Source organism: Sorex fumeus, unplaced genomic scaffold (genome assembly GCF_029834395.1).
Source record: "Sorex fumeus unplaced genomic scaffold, SorFum_2.1 ptg000061l, whole genome shotgun sequence".
In the NCBI taxonomy this organism is placed as follows: domain Eukaryota; kingdom Metazoa; phylum Chordata; class Mammalia; order Eulipotyphla; family Soricidae; genus Sorex; species Sorex fumeus.
Window position 1 is genome coordinate 32314284 of NW_026606118.1, and position 21250 is coordinate 32335533.

General features: G+C 37.4%; 1 protein-coding gene across 1 annotated transcript in view; it reads right to left on the reverse strand.

The window, feature by feature from the left end:
• Window positions 1-21250, reverse strand: part of EYA4 (EYA transcriptional coactivator and phosphatase 4) — a 297621-nt gene that overhangs the window by 215342 nt on the left and 61029 nt on the right. The window lies entirely within an intron of this gene.

Genomic DNA, 21250 nt, shown 5'->3' on the forward strand with positions numbered 1-21250 from the left:
GCAAACGCCCTACCGCTGTGCTATCGCTCCAGCCCTCATTGATCATTACACCTGTCTATTCTACAAAAGGATTTCTAGTTGCCACAATAAAGACTGAACCTACTAATTTAAGCTGTCAGCCTAGAAAACAGCAATCTGACTTTCATAGAATTAATTACCTTGGCTAAAATAATTAGTGAGTTACACTAGTAGCTTTTCAGAAAGAACTTAACAAAAATCGAAAAGGGGCTGGATTTATTAGATTGATTTGGGGGAGAGAAGGAATTCTCTCAATGCTTCTGCATTGAGTTATAGCTAGTGGTGCCCAAGACTGCTTTTAGGAATTAAATGAAGGTCAGACGCATGTAGAGGCAAGTGCCTTCAACCATCACTATCTCTCCAGCCCAGTTAACTTGACTTTTAAAACTTAATCACTTAATCACTTAACTTCCCGTTAGTCGTCGATTTGCTCGAGCGGGCGCCAGTAACGTCTCCATTTGTCCCTGTCGCGTGCTAGTGTAGCCCAATGGCATCTCTTTGCTCCGGGAACATGGAGGGCCTCAAACCGATCGTTCATGACCTTGACAAAGAAGTCTGACCATCTGGTAGGTGGGCGGCCACGCGGTCTCTTGACATCCCGTGGAATCCAATCAGTAACAGCTCTAGTCCAACGGTCGTCTTTAAATCTCATTACGTGACCAGCCCATCTGATTTTCGACACCTTGGCAAATGAGACAGCGTCCCTGATCCTTGATCGTCGACGGATGTCAGAACTCCGGATTCGTTCTCTCATTTGAGTGAAACGTGATATTCCAAGCATAGCTCTTTCTATTCTTCTTTGGGAGACCTGAATGGCATTCTCATCTTGTTTGCGTAGGGCCCAGGTCTCTGAGGCATATGTTAATGCAGGAAGAACAGTGGAATCAAAGAGATGTGCCCGGAGCCGGAGGTTCTTCGTCCTCTTAGCTATTTCTTCGACGTTCTTGAAGGCGTTCCAAGCCGCTCTCTTCCTCCTGCGCAGCTCGGGTGCCAGGTCATTTCTCATGTTGACCTCTCGACCTAGGTACACATAGCTGTTGCATTCGGAGATGGTCGTTCCATTGAGAGCGAATGGGGCGTCAGGAACAAGGCTGTTTCTCATAAACATTGTCTTCGTAAGATTCAGCTGTAGTCCTACCTTTCCACACTCACGGTCAAAGTCAGCCAGCATTTGTGCCGCTTGGCTGATGTTTGGTGTTATTAAAACAATGTCATCAGCAAAGCGGAGGTGGTGTAGTTGCCGACCATCTATCTTCACTCCCATTCCTTCCCATTCCAGTCGTCGCATGATGTTCTCGAGGGTGGCACTGAAGAGTTTTGGTGAAATGGTATCACCCTGCCGCACCCCTCTCTTGACATCAACGATCACTTCTTTGTAGAATGGTGAGATCCTGGTAGTGAATCCGCAATACAGCTCACGGAGGATCCTGATGTATTGGGCTTGAATGCCCTGATTGGCTAGGGCTTCAATGACCGCTTCCGTCTCAACAGAATCAAAGGCCTTCTTTAAATCAATGAACGTTAAGCAGAGCGGCATCTTGAACTCCCGAGAAACCTCAATGAGTTTGGTTATCGTGTGGATATGGTCGATGGTGCTGAATCCTTTGCGGAACCCTGCTTGCTCACATGGTTGTCCTTCATCTAGTGTTCTGCCAATCCTATTCAGGATGACTCGAGTGAACAACTTGTAGATGACAGACAATAGGCAGATCGGGCAATAGTTGCCAATGTCATGGATGTCTCCCTTCTTGAACAGTAGTATGGTCCTGCTGGTTTTCCATTGAGATGGAACCTTGCATTCAGACAGGTAGCGAGTGAAGAGCAGAGCCAGTGTATTGATGAGTACTGACGGCAGGTTCTTCAGGTGTTCAGGTCTGACCTTGTCTGGGCCGGGTGCTGTTTGCTTCTTTACTGACGAAATGGCGTGTCGGATTTCGGAAGGGAGAACGTTGGGAACGACATACCCATCCTGTGGAATTTGGTATGTCGGCAAGTGGACATGGCTATCGAAGAGATTTGAGTAGAAGTCATGGATAATCTTCTCCATTGCCGTTCTGGAGGATGTGATGGATCCATCAGGACGTCGGAGGGCAGTCATCTTGGTCTTATAGTTGGCGAAGGACAGGCGGGCGTTATGAATACTTTTCCCGGCTTCTGCCGCATCTACCAGTACTTCTGCTCTTCTCTCTTTGAGGTCTTCCTTGATCGCATCTCTGCACTGCTTTGCAAGCTCGGACGTTAGCTTGCGGTTGCCTGAGGCATGCGCCAAACCATGCTGGCGAATTAGCTCAAGAGTTTTCGAAGATAGGCGACTTTTTGTGGCTATCTCTCTCTTGGCGTTCCTCGCACATTCATGGAGGTGCTGAACCAGTCGATCGTATTCCTCGTCAATGTTGTCAACAATGGCATCTTCCCATGTTGCCGCAATAGTACCAAAGAGTTCCCAGTTGGTGGTCGTTCTGGGAGTTCTCTTTTTGAACTTTGCAGCCCTTTCTCCCCGCTCTGTGAAGTAGAATTTTGCACGAAGGAGACGGTGGTCCGATCCCGTTCGAAATTTTGGGACAACAGCGACATCAGTCAGGCAAAACCGTCGATTGAATATGATGTGGTCTATTTCGTTGTGGAATCGTCCACCGGGAGACTCCCATGTCCATCGTTTAGATTCTGCCTTCTGGAACTGTGAGTTACCATGAATGGTCTTGGTCGACATGATGAACTCAGACAGTCTCTCACCCTGTTCGTTCCATTCTAGACCATGGGTCCCGATGTGAAGTTCTTCAGCTGTTCTTCTCGGTCCTATCTTGGCATTAAAATCACCCACAATGATCTTGTAGAAGGTGTGGTCTTCTTTATAGAACTTCTCTAGCTCCATGTAGAACTTCTCGATTTCTCTTTCATCATAATGAGATGTTGGTGCGTAGACAAGGAAGATAGAAACTGCAGGCAGTGAGCCACATCTATTCAAATGTAAACGTCCGATTCGGGTTGTTAGGCATTCGAATGAATCAATGCTCTTGGCCAAGTTTGTGTTGACAAGGACACCGACGCCTCCAACACCTCTTTTATCGCATGTTCCGAGGAACAATTCTTCTCCAGTGTCGAAAACGGCATGGTGAGATTCGTGTCTTCTTGTCTCGGTCAGACCAATGATGTCGTACTTGATCATTCGTGCTTGTACCATCAGGTCCTCGATGGATGCATCTGATGCTAGCGTACGTGCATCGAAAGTACAGACGATCATTTTTGTCTTCCTTCGTTGTGGCAGCCTAGGTCGGCCTTGAGATTTTGTCGGCCTCTCCTTTCTCATCCTTCTCAGTGCTGCCCTGTCGGTGAAGCCTTCAGGGTCAGGTGAATGAGACCAGTTGTAGTTACTGGTTTTGGCATATCGAATACACAGCGGATAGCTTGCCAGGCTCTTCCGTGCGGGCGGAATACTCTCGGTAGCTTGCCAGTCTTTCCGAGAGGTATAGAGGCTTTTGGGGTGACCTCTAATCACCCTTGTAGGTGTTACCATATTTGAACCCTATCAAATATGGTACGACAATTCCAGAAGACGGGTATTTAGTGTCTTATGATGTGTCCCTTGGCCACAAAGCGGCCGCGCGGGTCCGGAAAGCGTCCTGGAGTGTGGCGACGGCTGGGTAGTGGAAGTAGTGTCACAGTGTGACCGCCTCAGCCCCGGAAACTTTTAAAATGGATTTTATAATATTTAGTTTGTTAGCAGTATTATTAAAATTCAAAAAATTCATTGAATTTTTTATTCAACAAGTATTTACTGAGGTCCTATTATGTACCCTAAGCTACATACTAGGAACCAATTTGCACTAGATAAATAACCTAATATTTTTACATTCACAAGAACTTTATTTTTGTAACACATCAGATATACAAGAAAAATATTTTATTTAACATAAAAATAAAAATGGGGCTCGAGGTACAGTGGAGCACAAGTTTAGTTTAATTATTGGTCACAGTGGCCCACAAGAACTATGTGATGAGTGATACCCCATGACAAGTTAAAAACTATTTTGAAAGAAAGAAAACTACACAAAACCAAAATAGTAGCATCTATCTATCTATTATCTATCTATCTATCTATCTATCTATCTATCTATCTATCATTTATATCCCATTACAAAGAAATACTTTAAAAATTGGAGATATTTGAACACAAAAAGCGAATTCTTTAAAAAATAAACTAATGTGGAATGAGTTTTAACCTTCCAAAGTTATTTTGTTATCTATAAAATAATCATGGCTACCTGATGTCTAAATATTCCTAGTATTGTGTTTGATTAAGAATCTGGGTTTGTATCATCTCTTTCTGATATGACTTACAATCAAAGGGAGGTGGTTAAGTATTTGTAAAAGTAAAATAAAAACTGTAATAACTCCTTTAATGTCTACATTAGCATGCAAAACAATAAAAAAAATACATTTTTGAGACTACTGACTTTGGGGAGATCTCCCAAGCAGTGCTCAGGAAAACTGAGGACCTCTCCTAGAGATTCTCAACCGCCTGGGCCAATGGTAAAATGTGAAGTTAAAGAATACAGTGTTTCTCAGGCTCCATTCGATAGTGCCATATAATACCTCAAGCATCCCCAGGGTTCTGGCATTCCTCCAGATAGACAGCGAGCAATCCTCAGGCAAAACCACCAGAAAGACAGGAAGACAATGTTGTGCTGTGGGTGGAACTGGTCAGGCACACATAAGACATGTGCCTTAACCTCCGCACCATTTTTCCAGTCTCCAGGGCATTAACTCCATACATATATTCCTATTAGTCTTCTTTCACCCTCTCCCCTTCCCCAATTATACACACACACACACACACACACACGCACGCACGCGTGCGTGCACGTGCACATATGTGTGTGTGGACATGTATACAATAATCCTTACTTATACTATAGTCACATTGTTATTAAATTAATATACATATGCAAAAATGCACATTTACATCCTTCCATTAGGTGATCCAGTAATTGCAATTTGATTAAGAAGTGAAAGGATTAGGCTGGAGCTATAGTAACAGGTAGGGTGCTTTCCTTGTACTAAGCTGACCCAGCTTTGATCCCCAGCATCTCAATTGGTTCCTGAACACTGCCAGGAGTAATTTCTGAGTGCAAATCCAGGAGTAACTCCTGAGCATTGCTGGGTGTGCCCAATTCCCCTAAAAAGAAACCAAAACAAACAAAAGAAGCAAAAGAATATTTGCGTTCTATAATTACTCTTATTAATTTGTTATATAATTATTCAGTCTCTACTTCAGATTAAACTCTCAATACACTGAATCACACAAATAAATTGAAAGAACTAGCAGCAGGATCTTTTCGCTTTTGTTGAAATTCAAACTCAGAAACCTAGGCAACACTGCAGTTCAGGCTCAGAGTTCTTCTTGGAACCACTTTAATTCTTAATGTCTTAATTACCTGCACTTATTAAATAATTGAAACTCTCTAACAAACAAAAGTTGAGATGACTTTCCTATCTAACCAAAATGATGTCATGAGTTTATTATAAAAAGAGAAAGCTAAGAACTATATTGGTTTGATTAAATATACTAATGAATAGGTAAAGGTAAAGGTAAAGGCCCTCCCGTTGATCATCAATTTGCTCGAGAGGGCCCAGTAATGTCTCCATTGGAGATTTTGTTGTTACTGTGTTTGGCATATCGAATACGTCACGGGGAACTTGCCAGGTAGCGTGGCCGAGTGGTCTAAGGCACTGGATTTAGGCTCCAGTCATACTAATGAATAGACACAAGAAAGTTTGGTAATCAGGGCTCAGAAATATAATACAAATGGCAAGGTTGTTTAGCCAAGGTTGTTTGCATGTGGCTAACCCAGGTTCAATCCCTGGCACCACACAGTGTTCCCCGAACCCCAACAGGAGTGATTCCTGAGCAGAGCCAGGAGTAACCTGAGTACTACTGGGTATGTTCCAAACCCTACACTAAAGTATGTTTCTGCTCCTTACACATATACACATGTGCACACACACACAGACACACATGCGATTTTGGACACACAACTTTATTGGATTCTGTACCAATAAAGTTATAGAAATTTATAATTTAAATGTATTTTCCCTGAGGAACTAGTAATGATTGTATTTTAAAATACATTAGAGTCCTAGGACCTCAAAGACTGTAGAAAAATTATAAATAATTTTGTCATATTTTATCCAGAGCAAGTAGATATATAATATTCAAATTCTATAATGCATAATGTTTTAGAAGTTTAAAGTTTTGAAATTTTATTCCTTGATTAAAGTTGCTATGTTTAAGGTTCTACATGCTCATACATTCAGTATTTTCAAGGTATACCTCTCATGAACTCTTCCTACATATGTAAGATTCATAGATTACATATAAGATTCATTCACAAAGCTACCACATAATTTGCCAAACAATGAGTATACTTTCATTCTAACATTCCTATGTCTATTATTCTGAGAAATTGGGCTCAATACCATGAAAAGCAATATGATGACTATTTTAAGAAAACTCTAAAATTATCTAAATTAATTAATAAAATTAATTTTGATTTATTCATGTGCCATAATTCCTTATCACCTTGTACTCAAAGTTTTCCATTTATACTGGTCTTCACGCAGTATACACACAGTGTATGTGTGTGTGTGTGTGTGTGTGTGTGTCTAATGCAGGAAAGCTATCTTACAATTTTGAGCTGATTATAGACACAGATGTAAAAACTGTATATGATACTGAGTCTGAGTCTTCATTTATATGCACTAAAGAAGAGGGACTATGGAGACAATAAAGCTTAGGGCACTTGCCTTGCACATTCTCTTTTGAATCCTGGCATCACAAGTGGTCACTGAAAATGACCAGAAGTTTCCTGAGCTCCACTGGGTATGGCACAAAATATAAAATAAACATTTAAAAAAAACTAAAGGAGAATTTGTCAGTAATAGAAAAATTTATTATCCATTTTTATTTTTCTGTAATTATCCAGCTCATATTTTTATGCTCTATAATTACTAGTAGTGCTTCTTTTCACAGTCCAAAGTGTCTCTGTTTGAATAGCAAGTGTGATTGCCATGGATCTATAATAATCTGCCTTTGACTGTTCATCCTTTCATTTGTTTCTATCAGCCATTCCATAAGTGTAGTCTATGTCAATCAGGACAAAATTTTGATTGAAATTTGAAAAAAAAATGACAGCTGAAGGCAAAAAATGGAAAGGTGGGAAAAGACACATGTGTCATTGAACTGTAGCACTGTAACACTGTCCTCCTGTTGTTCATCCTTTTGCTCGAGCGGGCACCAGTAACGTCTTCATTGTGAGACTTGTTACAGTTTTGGCATATTGAATATGCCACGGGGAGGATAAAGTAGTCTTTTTTATATCCACAATTTGGTTCCAGAGCACCAAAGGCACAAATTTAACTCACACAACTGGGATCACACCAAGGATTACTACTGAGAACAAGATGCTAGCTAATATCAGACTCATTTACATCTCTCAGAGCCAATTTCTACTGCCTTTCTGTGTGGGTGTTTCCTGCTGTCCTACTTTCCAGCTCATTAGTTACTGGCTGGCTAAAAGTAAACAACCTATTGTAATTTTTAATCCAGCTATTGTACTTTCAATTCTATTCTTTCCAAATTTTTCATCTTCTTTGTCCATGTTTTATAATTCTAATTTTGTATATCAATTGCTTATTTTATTCCACTTAACTACAGGGCTGGAGCGATAGCATAGCGGCTAGGGCTTTTTCCTTGCACGCGGCCCACGCGGTTGACCCAAGTTCGATTCCTCCGCCCCTCTCCAAGAGTCCAGCAAGCTACTGAGAGTACCTTGCCCACATGGCAAAGCCTGGCAAGCTCCTTGTGATGTATTCCATATGCCAAACACAGTAACAACAAGTCTTACGATGGAGACGTTACTGGGTCCGCTGGAACAAATTGATAAACAATGGGAGGACAGTGCTAATATAACTATACTCTTTGCTTTAAATTCTCTTTAAACCAAGTAGCCTGTTTTGTTATATTTTCACTTTCCCCTAGGTTTTATTTATTTATTTATTTATTCATTCATTCATTCATTCATTTTATTTTTTAGGCCAGACTCGGGCATACTCCTAGCTCTGCACAGAGGGATCACTACTGACAGTGCCTGGTGCAGAACCCGATTGTAATCTGTATTGGCAGATGCATCATAGGTGTCTTACCCACTGTAAAAACTCTCCAGGTCTCAGTTTTCCAAAATCTGGAGTTATATTTTGCTCCATCATTCATGACGAATTCCTCTGATTTTCATTTTGTTAAATATCCTGTATCTACTTCCTTGTGCTGAATTAAGTAAGCAGCTTTCATTTCTTCGTTTGCCCTACAGGGCTTCTTTCAGGATTTTAAATTGAAGGCTGGGCAATTTGGCTAATTAACACAGGGTGTTGTGAGCCTGTTGCTTTGTTTGCTGAAACCTCTGCTCCAGTTTAGATGTGTGGAGTGCTGGAGTTCAAGCATGGCAGACACTGAGGCAGCAGAGCTTGGACTCAAGTCTCCCTGGGAGCCTGAGCTGAGGGAAGGAATCTTCAACATCTTCTCCTCTAAAATAGTCCCACAGCAGGATTTTCCCCAGAATCCCAATATACATTAATACCAACAATCAAACAATTTGAGTATCATTTGAGCATCATTTTTTTCTATACATAAGAACAATTATGGAAAGTTGGTTTTGTTCTTTCACATAGAAAAATAAAAAGGGTGATATTTCTTGGTTGTCTCCCTCAAACAGGAACTGTTTGAATCTGTTACATTTAATATTAAAATGTAACAAAAAATGTAAGTATAACAGATTAAAATTCTAAAAAAGGAAGGGCCAGGCTGTGGATCTGATATAAAGACTTTTTGTATAAGGCCCTTGACTTTGATCTCTGGCATTGAAAAAACAGTAACATTACAAATATAGAAATAAAAATAAAAACATGAAAAAATGAATAACAACAGATAGGTTCCATCAGTTATCTAATAAAATTCAAATATTTAAAAATACGTTGTTCACCCAATAAGAGAGAGAGAACAAAAGGGAATGCCCTGCCACAGAGGCAGGGTGGGATGGGGATGATGGGGGGTGGGAGGGACACTGGGATCCGTGGTGGTGGGAAATGGGCACTGGTGGAGGGATGGATATTTGATCATTGTATAATTAAAAACCCAAGCCCAAAAAATTGTAAGTCTACAACTGTACCTCATGATGTCTCAGTAATAAAAATTAAAAAATAAATTAAATAAATAAAAATACGTTGTTTGTTGTGTTCTAGGCAAAAGACAAAGTGGTGGGTGAAAAAAAGCAATTTAATACTTCTGTGCCCAGCTAAAATATTATTCAAAAGATGAAATGAAAATAAAGCCACTCCCAGACTATAACTGAATCAATTATTTAAGTACATTCTTCAGCTCTCATGAGAATCAATCCATGTGGATGAAACAGGATAAAAGAGAAACAAAATAGTTTTAATGCCATTAGACATTTTCTATAAAGTACTAACTAAAACATTTTATTAAGAAAATTAAAACTTAATATTAACAACAATAATAATTATTCTGAATGTGTGTAACCTTATACTAAATTATATTCAGGAAAACATAAATGCACATTAGACTTAAAATGTCGAGAAATAAGTATAAATATAGAATGACACATCGCAGAGCTGCCTCCAGACTCCTAGCCAGGCTCTCTTCAGTGGGACAACTGGGGGGGGCGCAGGTGAGTTCCCCTCCCCACCCCAACAGAGTCCCAGCAGCCAAAAACCTCCAGAATTCAACTACCACCATGCTCACAGCTGCTCTCCACACTCTTGGACAAGCCTCACCCATGAGTGAATCTGCTATATAATCATTCTAAATTTTAGAATTCCTGGAGCACGTGTGAACTCTCATACTCTACACCACTGATGTACCAAGAGTAGCACACAACATTTGATGAGGTTTAAAGCAGACCAAGGTAACCAAGGTAACCAACCTCATGGGCAAAAGTATATATTTAAGCACACAAAGTTCAACCTTTAACAAACATGTTAATCATCTCCTATACAAGGCTTTAATGGCTACAGGATGAAATACAACAATCTTCACACACTTTCCTCTAAGGAAAGTTTATTAGACCAGTTTTAGCAGATTATTCATAAAAAGCAATACAAAATTGATTGTTTTGGTTCTGCCTTGGGGATTGCAGTTTGGGATTTGGGGTAGAAACATTTGAAATATGGCGGTGGGAAGGTACAATGGTGGTGGTATTGATGTTCAAATATTAAATGTAATGAATTATTGTGAACAACTTTATAAAAATAAGATGAAAATTTTTTTAAAAAATGAATATATACAATAGATGTGTACTGTGAAATGTAAAAGTGAGAACTAAAATTATATATTTACAAGATAGAGCTTTCAAAAAACAAGGCAATAAAGAAATACCTTTCTTTCAAAGCAAGTAGCAAAAGGGAAAAGATGGAAGTAAGAAAGATCATGGGAATGAACAATAGAAAAAAATGTTATAAGTAAATGTACCTGCATACACAAAAAAAACGACTTTCTATAAGAGATAGGAATTATCAGAGTGACTTAAAAACTAAAAAAGTATTAGTCTGCGTAAAAGAAATGCCTCTTAGACAATGCAAAATAACTGCCTTTTCAAAGAGAAAATGTGGCTTCTATGGAACATGAAAGGAAATAAACTAAGACAAATTAATGAACGAAACTAACTCCCAGAGTTGTAAAAATTCTGGTGATGACTATGGGCAAAAAAAGGAATGATGGAAGTAATGAGAAGCAGGGTCTTCTTGCGGGTGGAATGGCACTGTAGTTTTGGTGGTAGATGCTATGGCTATTACACAGACATAGGTGTGTTGCTAAACCTTGAAAATTCTCTATAACAATAAATAAATAGTAAAAAATAAATGCGTATAAAATTTGGATGGGACTAGGAATACTCAAATTTAAAAGAAATAAGATACGTTAGTGTTGACATGAAGAATGACATTTAAGTCAAAAGTTTAAGAGGAGCAAAGACAGACATTATGCAATAAAAAAAGAAAATATCCATCAAGAAGATATAATAATATACAATTACTAAGTATGTGTATATATACCAAAATCTCAAATTATACAAAGTAAAATTAGGCAAATGTACAATCTTAAAGGATGATACTTAGTCTTCTGGTTTCATGGCAATTAATATATCTACAATCTTACTGTTCGATTTAAATATATATATTCATTTATATTATGTGATCTAGAATACAGTTAATGACTGTTAACTCTCAGTACAGACATGGCTCCCATTTGTGTCTGCCTTTAAAACTGTCTCTTAAAAGATACTGTCACAGGATAGCCTTGTAGATTTAAACAAATCCCTAAGGATTAAACAAATATAGATTTTCTATAAGAGAACCCTGTATCTTCCTCCCCATGAGCCATGAGAATAGGCTGCCTGGGGTTTAAAAGCTGCTTAGTGGAGCAGGGTGAGGTATTTAGTATGCACTGGATCTCACTAGGAAGTTGGTTTGATGGCAAAGATTCTGAGCTGTCTGCAGTAAGTGAAAATGCTGCAAATGTGATCTCCTGTACTAAGATTCAAGCTTGGACAGAAGCCTACAGATTCAAGTGGACTTGGGTCAGTCTTAGAGTCTAAGTAGAGGCTTAGTGGATTGCATTCAAGAAAAGACAATAGCATTAAAAAAAGAAAGAGCAAAAACATATGCCAAAGGAAATAAAAAAAGGAAAGAGAAAATACAGCCCTAAATGCACAGGGAAACCCCAAACTCAAAACACTGAGGTAGCAATAAGAAAACTAGATAAAACAAGTACTGTGACATACTTTAGCAGTAACCTTAGTGACAAGGTGGTGATCAAATATGCTGTGTGTTTGAAAGGTCGATTAAAACTGCTAACGTAATTAGTTTGGGCCGGAGCGACAGCCGTAAGGTGTTTGCCTTGCACGAAGCCCACCCAGGTTCGATTCCTCCATCGCTCTCTGAGAGCCTGGCAAGCTACCGAGAGTATCCCGCCCGCATCGCAAAGCCTGGCAAGATCCCCGTGGCATATTCAATATGCCAAAAACAGTAACAAGTCTTACAATAGAGACGTTACTGGTGCCTGCTCAAGCAAATTGATAAACAACAGGAGGACAGTGCTACGATGCTACAATAATTAGTTTAGGACTGTGCGATGAATATATTTCACTTTTTGAATGGGAAAGATATGAACAAAATAATCATTATTAAAAATATGGGAACAATACAAACTAAGTGTAAGAGTTATCACGTGGGAAGAAGAGCAGAGGGAGAGATGGAAATAGAGACTACACAGGAGGTAGGAAATAACCAACACAAGCAAAAAAACTCATTCCCTGTTACCTCCATAAAGTACAAGTTTCCTTAACAGTTTATTCACTGTTGAAAAACTATTTATATCAAATTCTAAACAAATCACTAACACTCATTCACTTTTTAGCATCTAATTCTAAATCTGTGGTCAGTCCTCTCCCATGTTTCCTCTTCAATTATATCCCCAACAAAGGCAGCAGATAATAATTGACCACAGAGAACAGAGAGGTTCAACACTGGCTACAATCAGAAAAAAATTGCTCAAAATTGTAAAGTTTCATAAGAAAAAAAGGAGAAAAATATTTCCATTGAATAATCACATACTTAGAAATAAAACACTGTTATATCCTCCATCTGTCTTGCACATCAACAAATAAAGATTTTTTTATCGAATACATATTTTATTTTCAAATATGCAGAACAGTTTTCACTACAGGGTAAGTAGTATGGTTACATACTATTTTATAAGAGACTGATGAAGTTATAAGAGTAAGACTGAGAATGGTTTATAAAAAGGTAAGTGAAAGGCTAGAGAAGTAGTATAGCAGGTAGGCAGCTTGCCTTGCACCCCAACCAGGGTTTGATCCTCAGCATCCCATATGGTCCCTCAACATTACAAGGAGTGATCTCTGAGTGCAGAGCCAGGAGCAAGACCTGAGCACTTCTAGGTGTGGCCCAAACACTCATCCAAAATATGTAGCACTGTAGCACTGTCCTCCCGTTGTTCATCGATTTGTTCCAGCAGGCCCAGTAACGTCTCCATCATGAGACTTGTTACTGTGTTTGGCATATCGAATACATCACGGGTAGCTTGCCAGGCTTTGCTGTGTGGGCAAGATGCTCTCGGCAGCTTGCTGGGCTCTCTGAGAGGGGCAGAGGAATCGAACCCAGCTCGGCGGAGCTGGCTGTGCACAAGGCAAACACCCTACCACTGGGCTCAGTCTTATGTAATTCACCCATCACACATGCAAACAGTACAGAAATCCAAAGACCTAGTGGTTGAGAGAGGACACTTTTATATCCTGAGTCTTCAAACTGGATATGTATTAACTTATAATTGATGATGCTTACTAAATTTACATTATTATAATTATACAGCAGCTATAAATATAGAGTTTGGTAAAATCTGAATAATTCAAACACAAAACCAAAGGTGGATACCAGTAATACATTACAATTATTAATATATATATATATACTGTTAGTAATAAAACCACAATCACCTGGTCTCTGTTCACTGACAAAAATTAATGTCTAGATTTCTTATAGAAAACTCAATTTTGGTACTGTGTTTCTATTCTAATAAATCTTCACTATATTCCATATGAGTTATTATATCATACAATCACCTTAACTGGTATCCACACATAAACCTATATAAGTAGTTGATTATAGAAATCTATTGGTTGTGGTTGTAGATTCGTGACTGTCAGGTCATAGAACCTATAACTATACCTGGTAGAAAGATAGCTTCTAAAAACTCAAGAAAAGGAGATTCTGCAACTTACTTATTTTAACATGTTCAACTACATACCTAATATTTGAAGAAATATCAATGTAAGTCTTCACTGAAACTCGGCATTCGCTAAGAAAACAGTGAGGCTATGTGCATTTGAAGAGAATCCCAGAATTTTCAGCTTACTGAGGCAAGAGAAAGCTTCTGTAATAGGAGTTAAAAATTATGGACCCGGGACAGTGACGTCAGCGTTGAGGCGTGCCGGCCCTGCCAGGGTCTGAGGGCGCCTTGTGGGAAAGCAGAAGAGCCTCAGGGACGTGTGCTGTGCAGTCTCACAGCTTGCTCCAGTTAGCCAGATCTTTCCGCTGACACCTCGAAAAAACACTCTGTTCCTGTTGCTTCTACATCTCCTCCATTTTAGAAATTACCAAACTGTGGCTGTCCTTTATTCCCATGTGAATTGTCTGTCAGGCAATGCACAACAGTTTTTCAATAATACAAACCTTTTAAGTTAAAAATTGGGGAAAAAACTTTCTAATGAATTAAATAAGGATCTATTTAATTATCTATTATTTCCCACCATGATTCAATTGTACAAGCCTCCTGTTTATATCAAGACATCGTTTTAATATAAATTTCTGTTTGAAATTCTGATCATGCTTCAGTGACCCTATCATTTCTTTTTCTCTCTTATATTTAGAAAATTTTCTCTTACCTCTCTGTGGTATTTATCTTTCTTTAATCTTTTACTAATTTTGAATAACTTTCAGCAAATTTTCTGGATATACAAATATTTGGTACCCAAATCTTAAAGACTTTCTTTTTCTCACAATAATGCTCCACACTCATTCTAATGTGATTTTCTCAATTAAATATGTAGCTTATATGTGACTGGAGGCATATTTCACCAGAAGGATAAAATCACCATAGAAAGGAAAGAAAAATCTTCAACTTTCTGAAAAAACACTTAACTTTTACACTTGATGAGTTTCCAAAAGCACTGGGAAAATATTCTATAAAGAAACAGACTTTGTGGTTGCTGTCCTGAATAATATCAGCAGCCTCCCCTGACTCTATGGCTGCACAAGCCAAGTGTGATTTAGTGGCCTAAATACTGAAATTCAGTGCCGTTCAGCAATCACCGACCTTAACTGTCCAGGGGCTCCATTAACAATGTTCCAGGAGATTGGCACCCTTCCATAGGATAGATTTCCTTTTGCCTTAGACCTGTTCTCTTCACTGTCGGGAGCAGAGGAGAAATAAAGTTGACATGGGATCATCTTTTCTTTCAAGTTGCATGAGAAAGGAGCCATCACTCAAAATTGTATCCCCAATTGGAGAATTGGGAGGAGCAGGCTGACTCCTGTCATTGGTTCTCAACAAATTACAATGTCAGGGAGAAATTTCATTTGGCTTGGATTTCCCATCCCCCACAAAAAAGGGGTGAGTCAAAGTATACTTGTAGTGAGAAATTAAAAAGTCAAAAGAAATTAAAAATAAAGAAATAAAAGTAGTGAGTCAAATATTACTTTATATTAACATACAAAATGTTTCGTGGACTGAAAATGTTTTGGCATTTAAGAACATGAATAAACAAGTTAGGGACATGGCTCATGGTTGGGCCTGCCCATTCACATGGCCTCCGTTGGAACCCCAGCAAAAACAAAGGATAAAGAAGAAAGTAAAACTGGTATTAAACATGTATAATGATAAAAATTGGTGAATACCATTATTGCTCTGATTATTAATTTTAGTACAAAATTATTTTTTTCAGAAGCAGATTTTTTTTTAATCAGGAAGGCAAGTTTCATCAGAATGTCAGGAAGAAAAGCAGTGCTTTATTGCCATGTATCATGACCCGCTCGATAGAACATACAATGCAGATAAATATATGTTAAATGTATGTTTTTCACACATTTACACTAAGAATAATTTTTGTCTTAGTTTTCATACCAAAGGAAAGATTAACTATAAGTGATCTTAAAAAAAACATATAAAACAGACTTTTCTGTAGATTATTTTATGCATATTTTCAATAAGTAATTTATCAATATATTTATTTACTTTAAGATTTAAACAGCCACCCTAAATTTTCTGAATTGAGAAAATGCAAATTAATAGGAAAACCAGACAAAGTGATATATTTATGTATAATATATGTAACATTATATATAATATATAACACATATGCTTTGCAGAAGATAACACACTGTGTGTCTAATAAGTTTATGCATGCTAATACATATACATAAGCACTTATTGTACAGTGTTTTCCCTTGTTTTTTTCTAGCATAACATAGAACTGGCAATGTTTAACTTACCTTTCAAATTTTGACATACAATTTAGAAGTCATAAGAATATATCAGATGAATTATTTGGCCATTATTTTCATGATTCTCATAATCCTTATACCCATATCAACTGTTTTATTTGAATACTGGTGTACAACTTACAAACATTTCACAGGTTAAGCTTAAATATACTAAAATATTGAGGTAGTGTTTGAAATACATCTTTGTATTAGTATTGACCCACTTACAAGTCAACAAAATTTAGCATTTTAATCAAAGTGAGAATAATTCATTCTCTACACTAACATGATTCCTCTGACTGACATAAATAATCAAATAATAAACTGACTGACATAAATAATCAAATGAATGAAAATGGAAGAAAACAAGCTAATTCAAATAGATGCATTAAAAATTTAGTGAATTATAGCAGATACTGGCATAAAATGAATAAAAATGAATTTATTTTACATAAAGGAAAAATTATTCAAATTATATATACTCAAATTAGGTGTATGTTAGTTTTTATTATATTTTGGCCAAATTAAGGTAACACCAGTTTGATTAATTACAATAATAATGACAAAGAATTTTATGTTTCATTAAGTGGTTCTGGTTAATATGTAAATATATTCCCTCCTAAAATATAAACATACACTAGATTAATCAGAATAAGAAGCCAAAATTTAAAAAGGAGTTTTCAGATTTAAATGTTTTTACAATCTAACAAGTTTTCTCCAAATTGAAAACATGCATGGAAAGGATGAATCTGTAAAGCACATAATAGATTTCAATCTTCATCTAGCTGATAATTTTCCCAGGTAATACGGGGAGCAGGCCCAGGCAGAAGGCCAGTCTTCTTCCCCGCAAAAGGAAATTGGGACAAATTTCCTTTCCAGAGGCAAAAGACAATGTCCTCCTGTTAAAACAAAGAATTTTCTTCTCCTTAAATCAAAGTGTTACAAATCAACTTTTCCCATGGTGATGCATGCTGATATGCACATGTAGAAGATATATTCTACATATATGTGTACACACTGTAAGTACTAATACATATTGTGCATACATGCTCAGAAGGCCAACATACAGTAAAACTTACTAAAGAGTGATGATTTGCATATGTGTTTATGTATCATACTTACTTATAGTCTCTCTACATACTTATCATGCATACATGATTTCACAATAAATACAATCTGTAACTTATAGATTTATAAAACTAATAAAATTAATGCTACAGGTACAAATTTTGGGATTTAAAATAAACACTTTTTATAATACTGAAATACAATCAAAATGTGAAATAATATTGTTGTAAAAGAAGAAGAATGTAAAAGATTATTAGTTATCCTAAATGACTGCATAACAATGCTTAATACCAAATTTTTTCCTATGAAGAAATATGAAATACATAAAAGGACATACACTTAGACATGGTATTATATGGGAATAGAAAAGAGGTATTCAAAGATAACATTTAATCCAAAATAAAAGGCACAGAAAAAGTTTTTAGTTGCTGAGGATCATATGAAATGAACAAGGAAGGAAGATAAGTTTAATAAAGGTAGAAAATAAATATGAAGCAAATTAGCTATTAAAGAGTATGCATTGTAGTGAGAGAATTTGCTTTATGTGAGGATGAAGACAAGAAACAAATGCTTCCTATATGGTGAGAAAAAAATATCTAAAATGACAATCTAGCCAGAGAATGTTAGAATTTAATCCTAAAGGATACAGAAAAATGCTTGAGAAATAGTAACCATGTATATACCAATTTATAATTTGCAAAGTACTTTCACTATTTCATTTAAATTTCATCACCATCAGTATTTCTATTTTACAGATAAGACATCTGTGATTCCCATTAAGTGATTTGCCAAATGTATGCTGTCTGACTCATTCATTCTGTCTCACTCTTATGCACATACACTGAACAAATAATTTGTACCACTGAGACTAGAGCTGAGCTCTCTTGGTTCAACTATATTTTCTTTCATCTAACTAATCACTAAACTAAAAACTTATGAATTCTCAGAACTATAGCAAGAGTATAGTGGATAAGGTTCTGGCCTTGCACACAGTCTACCCAGGTTCGATGCCCAGCATCCCACATGATCCCTCTATCACCACCAGAAGTTATTTCTGAGTGTACAGCTAAGAGTAACCCCTGAGGACTGCCAGGTTTACCCCCTCCCCCCCCAAAAAAAACAAACCAACCAACAAACAAAACATGTGAATTCTTCCATTTTCACCTCTATCAGTTTTTTATTTCAAAATCTTTAAATGACAGCCTCTTGGTTTTGTAGAAATGGTTACAACTTATGCCCTCTGACATCTAAACTTTTGAACACGATCCTCTTTCGTTTGTTTGTTTGGCATTTTTATTCAGAAAAATTCTTGCACCAACACCATTTTTTCCTCATTCCCCACATAAACATCTCATCATTACACTTAATTAAGTATTCCTCATTACTTTAAACACGGCTATCTTAGTAACACTTCACTGTTAAATGCTTTCTTAAAATCTCAAATCTATACTCCAATGCATTTAACAGTGCTGAACTTTAAATATAGCTTTGTGTGATTATTAAATTAATACCTGCCCCACCATTAGACTATATAACATATACATGCATACATGTATCACATGTATACCTGTGAAAAAAAAACTGGTTTTTTCTCTCATTCTTAATTACTTATTCAATAATTAACCACTATCCATGTTCACAGTACCTAGCATCATGCCTGTGTTGTGCACAGATTTTACAAATAATCCTAGAAGGACTTCATGGAGTTTACAATCTGGGGATAGCTGATTTTCTGTGGAGTGGAGTGCAGATTTTTAGCCAAGTGTAATAGGAGACTGGTTAATGGCTTTGTTAGTGGGAGAAATGAAATCTAATTTTGAAAATGCTGCTTCTTAGGCCACACACAGCAGCACTAAGGACATACTCAGGGATCACTCCTGGCGGGCCCTGGGGACCATAATGGGTGCCAGGGATTGAAACTCGGTGGACAGTGTGCAAGACAAGCATCTTATCCTCTGTAATATTGCTCTAGCCCAAGTTCTGAATTATTTTACATGCACTATTTCCTTTCCATCAAGAACAGACATAATAAAACCCAGGGATATGTTAACAAAACTCAGTGACAAAGCTCCAGGCATGCAAGCAGGCATGAGGCTGGAAGTTTGTTTCTATCACCACTCCACAATGAGTATAATCTCCATGCTACTGTAATAAGTGGTCCTGATGTCACTACAAAGTACACATTCTCTCATGAGCATTGCACCCCCTTCTCTGACTTCCACACAAAAAAGAGAACACCCCAACCACTTGTGTGCCACTCCTGATCATCATAACAAAGGGAAGGTAAATCAAGCGTTGGGGATAGGGCTGAGACAAGGGAAGGATGGGTTTCTGCTAAGAACACTTGCAATCATGCAGAAGAGGAATTGTCGTTGTCTGAGAAGTAGCAGAATTGGAAAGATGTGATCACAGTAAGAACAAATAGAGACACAATGCATAGGCTCCTGAAATGGTAATGGACTGTATCTGGGTACTGAATGAAGAAAACAGTAAACCTAGTGTTAGATAGAGGTACCACCAAACCACCCTACATAAGACAAAGTCCTCACGTGAAGTTAAAAAAATTCTGTGCTTTTATGACAGGATCATTAAAAGAAGGATTCTAAAAAAGAGAAACTAAAAATAATTTAATATTTAATCTGGAAATCTAATACAAGGGATAATGTAAAGACTGAAACTGCAGTTGTTTCATGCAAAATTGTTACCTCTCCTTGGGGGAAGAGGGTGCGTATACTGTTGGTGGGTGTGGTGCTGGGATTATGTGCAAGAGATATTATAATTAACAGTAAATATAAATCACAAAATATCAATGAAAATTATGGTTAGCTGAGATAGTTTTTAACTAATACTTAATTGTTTCATATTGAATATAAATATTAAACTAACACTTTAAGTATCAAACTAACACTTTAATATTTACAAATCTATTTTGGATTTCTTCTCAAGGTTTTCCAAATTTACTTTTCCTAGTCCTATTCCACACACAGAGTCAATGAAGTTCTCAAAACAATGGAAACATTGTTAACCAAATTTAAGACCATATTAAAGTTCACAATTCTTCATAAAACTATTACCTTGTACTTGATAGTTATTTCTCAAGTCACTTATAAGATATATATTGTTTCTACAATGTTAATAGATGAATCAAGAAATCAAAACTAGAGGGAAAACATAAATTCAAATGAATCAAATTTATATCCTAGGATGCTAGATTACAACTATATATTAAACAAGTAATAGGTTGTATAGGAAACCGTGTAGAAACAGGAGATATATATGTGAAAAATACTGAAGGGAGAGAAAAATATTAAGAATCAGGAGGGAGAGAGAAAGAAAGAAAGAGAGAAAAGAGATTGACAGAGAAAAGTTAACTTGTTTTCGAGTCAGAAGAGGACAAATATTGAGAAATAACAAGACACTAGTAGCCTGATCATCAATAAAAAAAAATCCATTAAGGAAAATACAATTTTTACTTCTGAAATATTTGAAGGTTTATAAAGAAGTAATGATCTACACAGCTTTCTACTTTAAATCAACAAATAAGTAAAATGCACCTCCTCACTTTCTGGACTATGATCCATGATGTCGACCTGACGGTCCCAGTACAATGCCCATCCTCATAAAACATAAGACTAAAGAAAAGTCTATTGAAGATTTGCTAATTATCTGTATCACCGTATCACTGTATCACTGTCCTCCCGTTGTTAGTCAATTTGCTCGAGCGGGCCCAGTAACGTCTCCATTGGAGACTTTGTTGTTACTGTGTTTGGCATATCGAATACATCACGGTTAGCTTGCCAGGCTCTGCCGTGCAGGCAAGATACTCTCGGTAGCTTGCTGGGTTCTCCAAGAGGGGCGGAGGAATCGAACTCGAGTCGGCCATGTTGGCTGTATTGCAAGGCAAACGCCCTACCGCTGTGCTGTCGCTCCAGCCGCTAATTATCAGCTAATCATAAAGGCTATCCTGTATTTCTTTTTTCCAGACTACCTTAAAATTTCCCAGGGCCTTCTCTATGCTGCTTTCTTCTCAATTAGAGGA